The following is an 11,356-nucleotide window of genomic DNA, read 5'->3' on the forward strand; positions in this document are numbered from 1 at the left end:
TTGTTACTCTTTGTCTAATTCACGTATGCAAGCACACACGTGCACACACACACACACACACACACACACACAAATCTGACAGGGAACTCATGCACAAACACTCAAGAAGAGGATATCAAGCAGGCATGCTCACCATTAATATTTTACTAATATGACAGTTGGGTATGATATGATTTGATGTGTGTGTACGCATGTGTGTGTATGTGTGATGTGCACCCATCACTTTTAATGAGGGCAGACAAAGCATATGGAGAGAGGCAGGGAGGCAAGGCGTTTTCCAGTGACTTTTATTTTCCCTTTGAGGGCAAGTGTGTGTGCGCACTCTGTATCTTTATGCTGTGTTCTTTGTGTGTGTGGACAAACTGAAATAAATCTGTGTGTATGAGCCTCGCAGAACAGAGCACAACTGAAACAATTGTAGTGAGAGATGAAGGTGCGTGCGTGCGACTGTGTGTGTGAAGCAGCTTGTTGCAAAGTGAACGCATGGTGTCAAAAAGACAGATGGGTAATGTCAAGCATTTCATGACTGAGAAGTTTGAACTTTTTCTAGATCTTATTTAAATAGACAAACTGGCTAAGAACACATTATTATTTAAAGTAACAGACTGCAGGGAATTGTTACAGTGAGTGGAGGGTTATACACGCATGACACGTGCACACACACAGTTTTTATTGCTGCTTCCCCCGTGGGCCACTTACCAATTCTGCTGGAGCATTAGAGGGTTAACTGCTGAGTACCTATAATATACCTCAGTGAGGCTCTGCTGAGCTTTGTTAACATCCAAACAGTCAGTGTCAGGGTTTGCAGAATCTAGTTTACTTGTTTTGAAATGTATGTTTGTATCTGGTAATAAGTATATATCATCTATACAGTACAATAAGACACATTCATACTTAGCCCCCACCTCTCTGCACAACTCCTACCTTGGGGCTTTCATTCCTGCCTGTCACTCAATAGCACTGTTGCCTCACAGGAACAAGTTCCTAGGTTCAAATACATGGATGGGTGGGTAAATAAATAAAGCACTTTAAGGCACAACTGAAAAAATCATAATAAATATTTTTTCTCTAATAAATGTGACGGATCATATCACAGCTATGGAAGCTCATCTCATCTCTTATGGAGGTGTTTTGAATCTGTAGCTAACAGAGCTACAAGCTAATCCTCACTGGTAGTAGCAAGCTACACTAAAAGTGACTTACTTACGCCGATTCTCTGGTTCTGCCCCGAACAAATCTCACAGAGAATAAGAGGAAGCGTCAAGGCCACTGCTTCATGAATAAATACAATTATATAGATTAAACAGGTGTCAACATCATCATGTGTTTTTCCTCGTGAGCCCCACTACTCGTCAATACATAACTGCAGAATGCCAAAGACATGAAATGTCCATGAAAATACAACTTTTAATGTGCTTAAGGATTGACATAAGCATCTCCAAAGTGATAAAATTAAACACGTGGAGGTAACTTAATTATTCATTAGTATGAATGATCCCTTACATGGCGACAGGATTGGTCAGGTTTTGATCTAACTGACACTGTGTGCTTCTTTTCTTCAGACAGGTGAGCTTTCACAGATTCCAAGTTCACAGGCTTGAGTCAAATCATCTGTTACACAGTGCACTGGCTGAGCTCTATAAGAGCTGTTGAACATTTTCATTTTATTGTCAGTAGAAGTCTGATCTGTTTACTCTGGAAAGTCAAACATATTTTTGTGGTTAAGGAGATTTTTTATTTCCTAGTATCCGAGTATTTTCAGTAGTGTAACTATTGTGCATACTGTGTACATGGATGTATCCCCGTACACAGGACAAGACAAGTAAATAACAAAATATAGCAACAGGTAACAACAGTGAAAACACATTTACTGCACCACTAGATAAATTATTATTATTATTATTGTCTACAAAATCTAATTCACTGAGTAAAAAGATTTAGTCAACAACATAGACAGCAGATTTGGGTTGAGACATATTAAACTGCTTGGGGTGATATTGTGATGTAAGACTGCTCCCACCACTCTCTGGTGCCATCTATCTGTTCAGGTAGTTTTGGTGTTTGTCCAGGTTCGGGGGTTTGTGGATGAAAAGGATTTCATTTGTGATGCCCACAACAGTTTAATGTTGAATTTCAACATCTCTTTTCAGAATCTGTGCCCATTATATGGATAATCCACAGATTCAACAGTTTTCTCGCTTAGCATGAAACCTGAAAGCAGAAGGAAACAGTCTCTGACTCTGTCCAAGGTTAAAGAAATATCTGTGTACCAGCATCTCTACAGCCGCAACATGTTATATTTTCTTTGCTGAATTCTCACAAAAACCCTCTGTGCTCCATACTTTGATTCCTCTTTCCTAAATCAGAGGGTGAACAGGTGCAGGAGCGACAGTTCAGTTATTTCTGTGTTTTTTTTTTTTGTTTTTTTTTTTGGGTGGGGGGGGGTGTTCCCATCTTCCATCTTGATTTAGAAAATAGCTACACTACATGAAAACTACTCAGAGACATAGAAAAGAAGTAGATTTGTTATATCTAGCTCTGTCAGTCACCAACACTGTCCCTCACAACTGCAACATTGCCATCATTTATGATCAATTTATACAGCTCTCCTTTTAAAAGCCCCTCCCTCACACACATACACAGCATATTAGTTTGATCTTTTTAAGACGAGCTTCTCATGGTCTTCACAGGAATCAGTTCTGAGGTCAGTGGCAGTGCTCAAAATACCTGATGTAGATCTAAGTTGACCAGGACTGTATTATCTTATGCCTTTAATATTTAATTCTAAAAGGTACATTATTTCTTCTCAGTAAAATGGGAACATGGGAAAGAAAGCCAGGTTTCGCATCAGCACAAGTGGGTCAGGCTGGAACCACGAACATCACACACTGTTCCAACCACATTTAAAAAGTCAAAAGGCTGAAAAGGTTTTTGCAGGTGGGCTGCACAGAGCATCAAACACATGTCAAACTGGAGCAGGCTATTCTCTGCTGATCAGGTGTTAAAATTAAATCCATTTTTATGTTATCCAGATTGCTGGTAGGTATTTCAAAGCGTACATCAGGGGAGTTCAGCAATCTGAGGGCACACAGACGGAGAGAGAGAGAGGATAATAAAGAACATGGAGAAGTAAGAGAATAACAGCTGAGTGAAGAGAATAATACACAGAGAGTGTGACAGTATCTTTGTGAGTGTCGAGTTAAGACAAAGGGGGAAAAAATGGAGGTAAAGAAGAGTGTGTGTTTATGTGTGAGAGAGAGAGAGAGAGAGAGAGAGAGAGAGAGAGAGAGAGAGAGAGAGAGAGAGAGAGAGAGAGAGCGAGAGAGAGAGAGAGAGAGAGAGAGAGAATTAGGACTTGGCACACTGAAGGCCAGACAGTGAAACAAAATTAGGGTCTATGGTTCTGCTAAATGTCAGCGTGTGTGTGTGTGTGTGTTTTCACTCCTCCTGAAGACATGCAAGACCTAAACTCCTCTTAGCGTGCCCCCCCCCCCACACACACACACACACACCTCATTAGCAAGAGGACATGACATTTCTGGACCAGTCTGGCCAGCCGTGTGGTTGTGGGCAGGGATGGGAAGAAGGATGACAGAATCCTTAATTCCTCTTTTTGACCAGAATTCATTTTCATTCACCATTAATAAGGGTGGAGGTTATTGAGGAGAAAAGCCTGCCACAACAAGACATGATAGGGCAGCAAAGTCAGTATACTATGTGGCAAGAACACATTTTATGTGCACATTAACATGCAGTCCTCTATGTTTTTTCACATGCGTGCTGCATCGATGAGTTAAAAATGAAACAAGTTTGGGGATGAATCCACTACGACCGGGTGTAAAAGAGAAAGACTCCTAAAGCATCTGAGCCTGACATCTGAAGTCACATGTTGACAACACATGTTAGAGATAGCACATTGTAACGCAAACTGTTAATGTAATTAACAGCTTGAAAACATCACTGTTAAACTGTTAAATGCTGTTAATAAGCCAATGTGTTGTCTACATTTTAAAATGTTTGTACTGTGTTTAGGGCTGCAACAAACAATCACTTTAATTATTGATTAATAAAGAAAATAATTTTCAGATTCATCGATTAATCATTTAGTCTATAAAATGATTAAAACAATTAAAATGATTGAAACAATTAAAAGCAATTTATTCACAATTCCACAGTGATGTTTTCAACTTTTGTTAAACAAAGTCTCAAAAACCAAAGCATATTCAATCTGCTATTTATATGACAAAGCAGAAAATCACCACATTTTTAAAGCTGGAACCAAAAAACATTTGGCATTTTTGCTGGAAAAATGACCGAAACAATTAGTTACTGAATCCGTTTTTGTCGACAAATCCATTAATACTCAACTAATCGTTGAAGCTCTAAATGTGTTAACAATGTACAACCTTAGCGTGTTGTTGTGATGTGTCTTGATAATGCATTATTCAGATTTCAATGTGTTTTTGGCCTCCCTGGCTTCCCGTAGTGATGCACATAGGGGAGGAGCCCAAGGGAAGTGGATGGAGCAGTCTGTCACATAGTCAGGGTCATTGCACCATGACTGTTTAACCACCCACCCCCATATTCATAGTATGACATGTGATAAGCTTGAGAAGCTAGAGAATGAAGACACATCAGTGTCTGCCCATACACTCATACACGTGCGTGCGTCTCTCCTACAGAAACACACACAGTGCTGCTGGTGTAGCCTGGTAGCAGGCTGCTGGTTAATTACTGTGCTAATGTCAGTAAGCTGATTGGTCAGTCAGGTCATTTTGATGTTTGTTACGAAAACCACAAGGCAAGATGATTAACTGGTGTGACTCATTTTCTGTCTTTATCATCTATCCATCTATCTGTGGTGGCTGTGTTTACATGCACACCAGTATTCCCTTAAATAATGACATTTTTATGTAAATTGCCCGTCTTGCTAGCATACATCATGAAAGCTGCAGTTTCATATCCCCCAGCCATCCCCCCTAATTGCGATGTTTGCCCAAATGACTATAATTACTCTTTTAGTGGTGGGTATGGGCACTGGCAGGGAATGTTTTCCACACTGGAAGATACAAACCAAAACTTAGATGTGATTCTGCTCTTTTCCTCCTCCAGCCAATATAAAAATCCACTCAGATCTGGTGAGTGTGTGGTTTCAGTTGTTAAGTTAGAAGAATATTTATCTTAGAGTATTAGCTTAACTTAGTATAAAGATACTCAATGGGGAAAAACAGCTACCATGTCTGTGTATGATGAAACAAAAGCTGCCATCTAAAGCACACCGGTTAACACATTTCATCTTGTATGCTTAATCTATTATAATATATAAGAACTAGCAGCTTCCTTGTTTCCAGTCTTTATACTAAACAAACCAACTTCTGGCTCTAGCTTCATATTGAATGGAAATAAAGAGTGGTATTAAAATTTTCATCATTATCTCGAGAAAACGAATAAACATATTTCCCAAAATGTCCAACTACTGAGTAATGTTATAATGATAGAAATGACCAACTGCACAAATATATGATCTAAGTTGTAATAAACTGCAATTATCCTTTGATAAAGGTGCATAATGAAAATGTTTGTATGTCCAGAATACTCTATGTATTGTTTGTTTATTTATTTACATTTTTTTCCTGGTGCAGAATATTAAAAATCTTCATTCTTTTTGCATCTCCCATGCTCATGCTACATGTCTTGCTTCTATTTTGTGCTGCCTGCTTCTTTCATTTCCTCTCTTTCTTGCTGTTGTTTCTCTTCCTTTGTTCTCCATCTCTTCTATTTTCTCATTTTCCCCCCCAATCCTCTCCTTCCTGCAGAGTGACTTCTGACAGCATGGCTGAAATACAGTATGTTGGTTTAGCACTATAAGGGACATTTGGCCTGCGAGGCTGAAAGTTACAGAGGGAGAGACAAAACAGGGAGAGAGGTGGTGAAGGAATTCTCTTCTCCTTCTTCTTCTTTCCCCCTCCTCTCTCTTACCGCTTTCCATGCCTATCTGTTTTTCTCAGTCAGTCAGTCTCCCTCCCTCCCTTTGGCCTTTTCATTGTATTGATCAGGAACAGACAGCGAAAAAAAGTGGAGAAAACACTTTGTGATATTTTAGCAGGTGAGAAGGGGGGAGGCAGAAAGGGAGATAGAGAGAGAAGACAGATGAAAAGGAGGCAGGGCGGGAAATAGGACAGAGACAAAGGCAGAAAAGAGGGGTGGCCCGTTTGAATTTTCCATTAAAAAAAATAAAATGGAGGATCCCAAATGAGATAGATGAAAAGACAGAGACTGTGAAAGAAGGAGACAGAGGGTTAATCTCTGTCTATCACACTCGCACACTCGCACATACACACACACAAACATGCAATTCGGTATTGATGAGATCTCCTGGAATTGATAGTGTAATACCGTCAAAGCCCTAACAGCTGCGGTACGAGACAGCTGTGTGAGTGTGTGTGTGTGTGTTTCACACAGGCAGCTCACAGAACTGAATCATCATACACAGTCTCTTATTCTCACTGTACAACCTGACCAGAACTTATTTTACAATATTTCTAGTCACAATTGTTTGCGACCAATATTCAAATTCAAAAACCAATAGCCAAAACCATAACAAAAAAACAAAAACATGGCAAACTGCTGGTAAGTCACATCTGACTTTCATGTAAGCCTCACAGACTGACAGGACAAACTGCTTCACACTCCTAAATCCTGGAGCTTGAAATCCCAATTAAAATTTCTTAGGTTGAGAAGCTTAATACAATGCTTAAAATGTTTTAATGGGAGAATCAATTAACTCTTGGCAAAGCTACCTGCTAGCTACCTTTCTACAGTGACATTAAGCAACCAATTTTGATTGTTTACCAAGAGAAAGACTCCTAACTTTTTGAACAGAATAAAGACACAATCCAATTATGACTTTGACTGAGTATAAATAGTGAAGAACAAATTACTAAACAACAGCCAAGAATTTCATTTTTGTTGTAGTGTTGCCAACGATCACTTCCTAATGAGCTAAAGCCTCATTGTTTCTCTTATCCACAACCTTAACTGCGCGTTTATTATTGTAACCATGACGATGAAGGTCCTCTAACCTTAAGGAGGTACTTGTTTTTAAAACAAAACCACCATTTTTTCCCCCAAACCTAACCATGTAGTTTTTGTGCCTAAACCTAACCAAACTGACTATTCAACAATCTTAACCTATTGTTACCATGACAACCAAGATGTAGTACGCGAGACTCTGGTGCCTATGCTCCCAATGGCAGCAAAAGCTTTACTTCTTGTACAGTATGTTGACAGCAGGATACTGGCGTAAAAGCTCCCAGTGACTTTGAGAGAAGAATGTGAACCTGGATCAGCTAGCCCTGTCCTCAGATGAAAGGCAATAGACTTTTAAAGAGACTCTTACAGGTCAGAAGGCATGGCACATCCTTAGATGTGAACGTTATTGCATGTTTCATCTTTACCATCTTTTTCTGTCTGTCTTTTTAGTTATTCTAATAAAGCAGAGCATCCATGAATAAAAGCATAATAATCTTTACAAGTCATCATCCATACATATGTCTGTACTATCACCATCCAGAAAGCACCTTAAATGAAACCGTGTCTAACGAAACACTGAATTGAGCTGAATTGGATTTTATCCCCATAAAAGAAGTCTGTGGTATACTGCAATCTTTCATCCACAAGGTCAAGGTGTTTTCATTACTCTCTCCTCCTTCAAGAAAGAATGTTTGTTTGAAAGGGCGAGGAAAATCAGACAGGCAAAGAACATGAGGAAAATATGCAGTTAGTCAGGGAGACCACAGTTTTGATGAGACAACAGATATTCCACTTTTCATAAACCTTGACCTGGGCATAGAGTTTCACATAGAGACAGAAACTGGGTAAGCATTTTTCATCTCATCACCTTCATATCTTTTTGAGGACTTCTTTAAATGCTAATCAGGTTCTGTGTATGATGTAGCCAGCTTCGTGTACTATGTGCTGATGCACAGTGAGGGAAAGTGTGGCTTTCTTGCGCTGATGCCTGGGTTTTTCAATTTAGTATTCATAAAAGATTCAATGAAAATCAGGATCTAAGTTTACCACAGACATTCACCAGCACACCGAGCCTGAGAAGTATATTTCCTCACAAACTAATCAGAACATAGAAAGGTACCAGAGCTTTCTCTGCTTATGAAAAAGTTCTCTCAAACTTAAACATTATGCAGACACAGTAGGTCCCAATGAGTGCGCATCTAAAACTGGAACACCTGTTGTAGGTCAATACGCTTCAGATGAAGAGTTCATTGGACTGTTGAACAACATCTAAAGCCCCTTCTCCTCAAACCTTTAAGATACTGGAATTGGGTGGGGGTCACATCTGACAATTCTTTTAAGTTTATGAAACTGACAACAAAACAATTATGCAAACTTCACGTAGAATTTATCCAGGTGTGTGGCAGTGTTCGCTTTGGCACTTGATTATGATGCAGTTAAGATCTGATGAAAATGTGTATAAGCTTGAGTGGGAGAAGCTAAACTTTTGGGTGGAGTATTGATGCGTCTTTAGAAAACATTTAAGGGAAGATATAGGTGATTAGCCACTTGTGTCATTGGCTTACCTTACAATGTTGCGATGTTTTCATTGGTTGTCCAAGCTTTCTTTTTGTTGCGTAGTTACACCCACCTGATGCGTTGGACCTGGAAAAACATTAAAGCTTTAATCCCTTGTGATACTGTTTAGACGATTACCCTCCCCAAGAAAAAGAAGTGTTGGACACCAAGAAACTGTGACAGTGGAGTCATATGGACCTGCCTACTCCCTTAAACTTGTGCAACAACAGTCTTTAAGGAGCAACTATCACCATGCCTACACGCTGACATCTATGGCTCAAATCAGTAGGATTATATCACAAGGTGTAGGAGAACATCAATATATTAATATGCTGTGGATGTACATTTTTGAGAAGGTCACCATCTGAAAAAAAGAGCTGGTTCTTTTCCACAGAGCCATAATAGAATCAAAAGTAATCGTCTTCATCTCTGCTTCCTTGCTGGTTTTTCCCAATATGTGGACAAACTGCAGGTCATTACCAGTTGGGGGTAATCACGAAAGGTAAGGGTAACTAGCTGTGACTCTCCTCTCATGTTTTTTGATGGCCTGCATGACTCCAGAGCAACAAAGCATGCAGAGAAGGTCACTGCTGGCCACCACTAGTTGTAGACATATGTCAGTCAAATGGTGCCCCCAAAATAAATGATTGAACTCAGGTTACTTAAATTCAGTGCTCCACAGAAGTACAGTTGTGCAACCACTGTTTAAGGATTCTTCACAATTTCTATCTGCCTTCCCCTTTGAAAACCAACATCTGATGGAAACTTGCAGGTCACAGGTAGATTCAAGGGCTCTGATTATCTCATTGTACTTTCATACAATCAAGGTTCTAATATTTATACTTGAAAACTAACATCTTCTTCTGCCAATTTCCCACAGATACAGACTGAACTTTAGCAGTACCAACAACAAGTGCAAATTAAAATTTGAAAAATAAAACTCTGATGGAGAAAAATAAAACTGAATGAAATTAAGCAACACTTTCTTTCGGGCCACTGTAAGAACTGTCTGTTCCACCTCCATCCCCCACGTTTGCTGCCCTTCTGAGTCTTTGCAGGTATTTTTGTAATGTTTATTGGACTGTAATCCATCCATGCATAAGACTTCATGTGCTCGTTGTATGTGTGTGTACATACACACACACACACACATACACATATATATATATATATATATATGTGTATGTATGTATGTATGTATGTATGTGTGTGTGTGTGTGTGTGTGTGTGTGTATTTATGCACATGTGTGTAAAGGCCTCACACAATTTGACCCCTCCTCATTAATCTCCTCTGGAGAAATGAGCTCCATCCATCAAGTTAATATTACAGTGGGACACCCCACTACAGAACTGGCTAAAACACCATCAATGTTTTCCTCTACTTCCCTTCTTACACACTTGCCAGAAATCCTTGCGTCCCCCCTCCCCTCCCTGCCCCCTCCCTCTCTTCTACATACCTGGCAATGACATCCCTCTCCTTGTCATCTACCCCATCTTTTATTCTGCCAAAACACAATCTTCTGCCAATTTCTAAGACCAAAGGACACAGTCAACTCTCCCAGCCAAACACTGAATGCAACAACCCTGAAGTACACCACACTTGACCAAAACAGAATGTTTTCCCTTCCTGCCAAATGAACGTGTTTGGCTCACCCTTTTTCCACCGTCATCATGTAATACAGACTTTGTCAAAAGGTGCAACGTGTAGCTTGTACATCACATTGCTTTGAATTTGCATATAGTACTTTAATATGCTCCGTGTGTTATATCATTTGACTCAGGAGTGTGTCCACTTCAACATTTTTAGCCATGGATGGCAATAGACTGGTCGCTCAGTCCACAACTATGGTCCAGAATAGAATATCTCAACAACTACAAGATTTTATCAGCTGTAGCTAGCCAATTAAGCTAACATTAGTTGTATGAGTTGGTTGAAAATGCTGTTTCCATCTTTCATTTGAAACAAGAATGTTGTAAAGAAGACCTCATGCACTTGATAGCTACAGACATGATGAGGCCTAATAACTTTAACTGAGGCCTAATAACTTTAACTAATAACTGGTGAGCTGTGACTTTTCATGTACTACTAGCAGGCCAAACTTTGACTTTGCCCACTACTTTAGTTAATGTCTAAATACTTCCAAAACTATTAACCTCCCAATCAACTTCAGCTCTACTTTATACAGTGCAAATTAGCAACTGTTAGCATGCTAACGTGACAATCTAAGACAGTGACCATAGTAATCATTACCTGCTAAACATCAGCATGTTAGCATAGCATGCTAAACATTAGCCTCACAGAGCTGCCATTGTTATGGTTCAGTGATTTCTGGACCCAAATGCAGACACAAACAAAAGCAGGTGAAGTGAAGATATTCTGATGAACAACACACAGACTTACAGGCCAAAGTGATGATGACATGGCAGGCAGGAATCCAGGAAAGAAGGCAACAGGAAAATACACACAAGGGACACTAGGAAAAACAACCTGGAGGGAAGCAGGAGCATGCACTGAACACAACAAGGGGAGCAGGTACAAAGACACAGGTGCAACTGATTGAGCTGGGGCAGGCAATCACAAATGGCAGGAAACACGCTGAGGCAGGAAGTTAAATCAACAACAGACACCTAAGAAAAATGATTTCAAAATAAAACAGAAAATAATACATAGCCCAGAAAGTCACTTAGAGGGGCAGATCATGACAGCAGTAGCCTGGCTGGAGACCTTTAGTCTTATGGACCAATATTTACTGAACATCTTTCATCT

At 39.7% G+C, this 11,356-nt stretch overlaps 1 long non-coding RNA gene across 1 annotated transcript; it reads right to left on the reverse strand.

Moving 5' to 3' along the window:
- Positions 1–2,438: 2,438 nt before the first annotated feature.
- On the reverse strand, positions 2,439–11,133 carry LOC111654941 (uncharacterized). Its single transcript, XR_002760771.2, has 3 exons — positions 10,991–11,133; positions 8,598–8,676; positions 2,439–3,078 (listed from the first exon to the last, which is right to left on the reverse strand). It is a non-coding gene; the product is annotated as an uncharacterized LOC111654941 (long non-coding RNA).
- Between the last annotated feature and the right edge of the window lie 223 nt (positions 11,134–11,356).

This window comes from Seriola lalandi, unplaced genomic scaffold (assembly GCF_002814215.2).
Source record: "Seriola lalandi dorsalis isolate HSWRI2012SDOR001 ecotype SW California unplaced genomic scaffold, Sedor1 jcf7180002054295, whole genome shotgun sequence".
Taxonomy (NCBI): Eukaryota; Metazoa; Chordata; class Actinopteri; order Carangiformes; family Carangidae; genus Seriola; species Seriola lalandi.